Genomic DNA, 4,447 nt, shown 5'->3' on the forward strand with positions numbered 1-4,447 from the left:
TTGGCGCAAAGTGCAATGCCCTCAACTGAATCTTTTTTTTCCCCATTTTCTTGCAGGAAAGAAATAATCCTTGTTTTTCATCTATGTTAAAGTAGTGAGCTGGCAGAATAGTTAGTGCGTCGGACAAAATGCTTAGCGACATTTCATATCTTCCACCAAGATCTACTTACCCTTTCATACTCGATAAAATACAGTAAAATACTGGTGTCGATATAATCAACTTAAACCGTCTTTTAAAAATTGCTAGCTTTGTGCAAAACAGAAAAACTACAACAACAAAAAAAGAAAAAGTATATGAACATGTCTTGTCTTGGCCCCTCGCCGATCGGTTACGAGGTGTGTCTGGGATATTTTTAGACTTGAAGTCAATCCCTCTCCTAAGGGAAGAAGGCCTACGCCAGAAAGAAGAGCTCTAGAAAGGCAAATTGGATGGCAAAAATCAACCTCGACCGTAGGATGAGTATTATATTTATCGACCCCAAAAAAAATGAAAAGCAAAGTTGACCTCGGTGGGATTTGAACTCAGAGGGGAGGGAGCCGGGACGATTATCACAAAGCAATCTACCCGATGCGCTAACCATTCGGGCAACTGGCTATTCTCTTTGCAACACACACACACACACACACACACACCACACACACAACGAATATTATGTAAATTGAAAATTCCTAATTAGTAATTTGAGTTGGTAATTAACATCTCATTACCTCTAATGTCCCTGCCAATTCTATGAACAATGCCGGTCCCTCCTTCCCCACTGGCCCACAATCAGGTTAAGCCAAGGACGAATCTGACTTCATAGAAAATATATCTCAACACTTGCATTGTATATATTCATTACATTCTTGTTCTTTTATTCATTCACTTGTTTCAGTCATTTGACGGCAACCATGCTGGAGCACCGCCTCTAGTCGAACAAATCTACTCCAGGACCTATTTTTTGTAAACCTAGTACTTATTCTATTGGTCTCTTTTGCCGAACCGCTAAGCTATGGAGACGTAAGCACACTAACATCGGTTGTCATGCGATGGTGGGGTGGAGGGACAAACACAGATACACAAACATATTTATGCATATATATATATACATACACACACACACACACACAACGGGCTTCTTTCAGTTTCCGTCTACCAAATCCACTCACAAGGCTTTTGTCGGCCCAAGGCTATAGTAGAAGACACTTGCCCAAAGTGCCACACAGTGGGACTGAACCCGGAACCATGTGTTTGGGAAGCAAGCTTCTTACGACACAACCATAAAAAGTGCTGCCCCGGGTGAGGATTGAACTCACGACCTTCAGATGGCTCTAAGTTTCCTTTGATTATGAGACTAACGCGCTGCCTACTGCGCTACCGGGGTGCTGATATATATATATAATTTTTAAACAAGAAATGTTGTTGTCAGTGACTTCGAAGTTTTGGCCAGCTAAGCCATCGTCCGATGATGGCTTAAGAGGCCGAAACTTCGATTTCCCTATCAAGAACATTCTTGTTTAAGAATAATAAATTTGTATTCTACAAAAGTATAGAGTAAACCATCAGAGTAATGCGAAAGTGCTTTTATTATAACTGAAAATAAAATAAACATTAATGTGTGTGTGTGGGGGGGTTGCTTTAGTAAAATTCTTATCAACGCGGTTAGTGTGCCGCAACACGTTTCAGTGCCTAATTAGATGTGCCGCAGGCTGGTTAAGAAAGCTTGGAAAATCTGTCTCCCAGAGCGACACCCAGAGTGTTGCTCCTTTAAATATCCCTTAACCACAATTTAACAACGTCTTGACCAGAAACTAACCCCTTTCTGCCTTGACTACATCTTAACCCTAACCCTGACCCTAACCCCTTTCACAGGAACTTCGTCGCATCTTGCCATCCACGTTCTCTGATTTGAAATCCTCTCTTTACTCCTTAACCCTAACGCCTAAACATTTTCTGTGGCCCTTAACCCCTTTCTTGTTTCCAACACAAAATGTGGGTGGGGCGGCGGTGGTGGTGGTGGTCTGGGGATGGTTGTCACTGTGGCGATAATAATGATGGTAGTGCTAACGGTGATGATGATGGAAGAGGTAGTGGTGATGGTGGTGGTGTTAATGGCGATGGTACTGATAAGAGAGGTGATGGCTATGGTAGTAGTGGTAGTGGTAGATGTGGTAGTGCTAAGATGCTGGTGATAGTAGTGGCGGCGGCAGGGTGGTAGGGGTGGTGAGGTTGACAGAAAGGTCCATTGTTGTGAGAAACTAATTATGTGATCCTGACCACAACGAGAATTGAATCAACCATGTCAAAAGTGGTAACGTTTGCCCACAATGGTTCCGCTCCAGTGACTGACGGCAGCTTCCCCTCTTTCTTCCTCCCGCTTCTCCTCTCTTCTTCACCTCTCCCTGATGATGAAAGGAGACGTGTGGGTGCTTAGAGGGAGGGACGAGCTTTGAGAGGAACACAGTGTCATGGGTGGGCGGAGGGTTGTTGTTGTTGGAGGAGGAGGGGTGGAGTATTGTTTGCGGCGCTCATCTTCCACGAACTTCACATATACACACACCCTCATATATCCATATGTCCATATGGGTAATGTTCATGCATGTGCGTATATATACATACATGCATACATACAAATATATGTACACATACATATATGCATACATACATACATACATACGTATATATATATATATATATTATATATATATATATATATACATTGTATACGACGTAATGCAGGTACACACACACGTATATATATATATATGAATATATGCATATATGTATATATATATAATATATATATATATATATATTATATATATAATATATATGTGTGTGTGTGTGTGTTGTATGTATATATACCAACAGATGTATATCTTTCTCTCTCTATATATCTCTCTATCTCTCTCTCGCTCTCATATATATATATATATATATGTGTGTGTGTGTGTGTGTGTGTGTTGGATAATATATACAGTTATATTATGAGAATTAAGTGTATTTATGCAAAATATATATATTTATAGACATACATTTATTCTTATGAAACATATTGTATTTATATACCATAATGCATCACACATACAACTTCACACATATATATATATATTATATATATATATATATATATATATATCTACACTCCATATATACCCAGATACACATTATCTCATGCTTTCGTCAATGCACCCCTATGATTCTCCCCAGTTATTCTCTCTCATACTATCTCTCTCTCTTCTCTCTCTCTCCTCTCTCTCTCTCTCCCTCCTCGTCTCCCTTTGACACATTACTGACAAACGAGGTAGTAATTCCATGTGAGCCCATTAACGGATGCCTTCTATCTCCGGGTGTGATCCCACAATGACCAGACCCCTATCAGTAAATAAACGGTTATTAGGTTCAAACTGATACGGCACGTGCGGAACTTCTCAGAAACTGACGACCAACACCCCACCCCACTCCCCATCCCTCCGATCCCCCCGTTCCTTCCTGCCCCTCCCCCTCACCGAAGGTTGATACCCGACGCCTCACTTCATCTCGTTTATCCGTGTGTCTATCGTTATGTTTTGAACAGGACAAACAACAAACGCATTTGCGCGTGTATCCGGTTTATGTACATAGCATATCTTTATGTGTGCGCGTGCGTTTGAGTGAGTGTACATATATATATATATATGTGTGTGTGTGTGTGTGTGTGTGTGTGTGTGTGTGTGTGTGAGACTGAGTGGTTAAGGAGATCGCTTTGCAATCACGTGGTTTCCGGCTCAGACCCACTGCGCGTCACCTTGAGCAAATGTCTTCTAATGTAACTTCGGATCATCCAATTCCTTGCCAGTGAATTTGATAGACGGAAACTGTGTGGAGGTTCGTCGTGTGTGTGTGTGTGTCTCTATGGTTTTTCACCCCAACGATTGGCAGCCAATGAATCGAATACGTTATGAAGATAAATCATCGAAAGATGTCAATGTTGGAGCGAGATTTGAACTCAGACGTTACGAGGTTGAGGTAAATAATGCGAGGTATTACATGTAAGACGTTTCTTATTTAATACATTTCTCATTTTAATTCAGTGTACATTTAATAATGTGTGCATTTCATGAGTTGCTCATTTAACACGCGACACATATGTTCGAAAGAAATTCCTGTCAAATTTCAAGAGTGGTGGTGGGGGGGGGGGAGCAAAACCAAATACTTCTTTGGTCTTAATTGATATATCTAATCAAGAGACTATTTTACCCTGATTATAACATAATCCCATCTATTTGGCAAAGTGTTGGTTCTTCAGGAGTAAAATTCTGCAGGTTTCGAAGTCAAGAAACACTCAATGTCATTTTAAAATCTAATATATTGTTTACCTCCATGATAAACGATATCCTTAATATCCAACAAAACACAGAATAATGTTTTTAGGGTGAAATCCTCCTATGTGGTGATACGGATTCTCCTTTTTCATTGGGCGCTAAC

The 4,447-nt window shown here is 40.5% G+C and overlaps 1 non-coding gene across 1 annotated transcript; it reads right to left on the minus strand.

The window, feature by feature from the left end:
• Positions 1-1,271: 1,271 nt before the first annotated feature.
• Positions 1,272-1,364, minus strand: Trnam-cau. The gene is made up of 2 exons: positions 1,328-1,364; positions 1,272-1,307 (listed from the first exon to the last, which is right to left on the minus strand). It is a non-coding gene; the product is annotated as a tRNA-Met (tRNA).
• Positions 1,365-4,447: the final 3,083 nt, after the last annotated feature.

The sequence above is a fragment of the Octopus sinensis genome, unplaced genomic scaffold (genome assembly GCF_006345805.1).
Source record: "Octopus sinensis unplaced genomic scaffold, ASM634580v1 Contig12260, whole genome shotgun sequence".
NCBI lineage: Eukaryota > Metazoa > Mollusca > Cephalopoda > Octopoda > Octopodidae > Octopus > Octopus sinensis.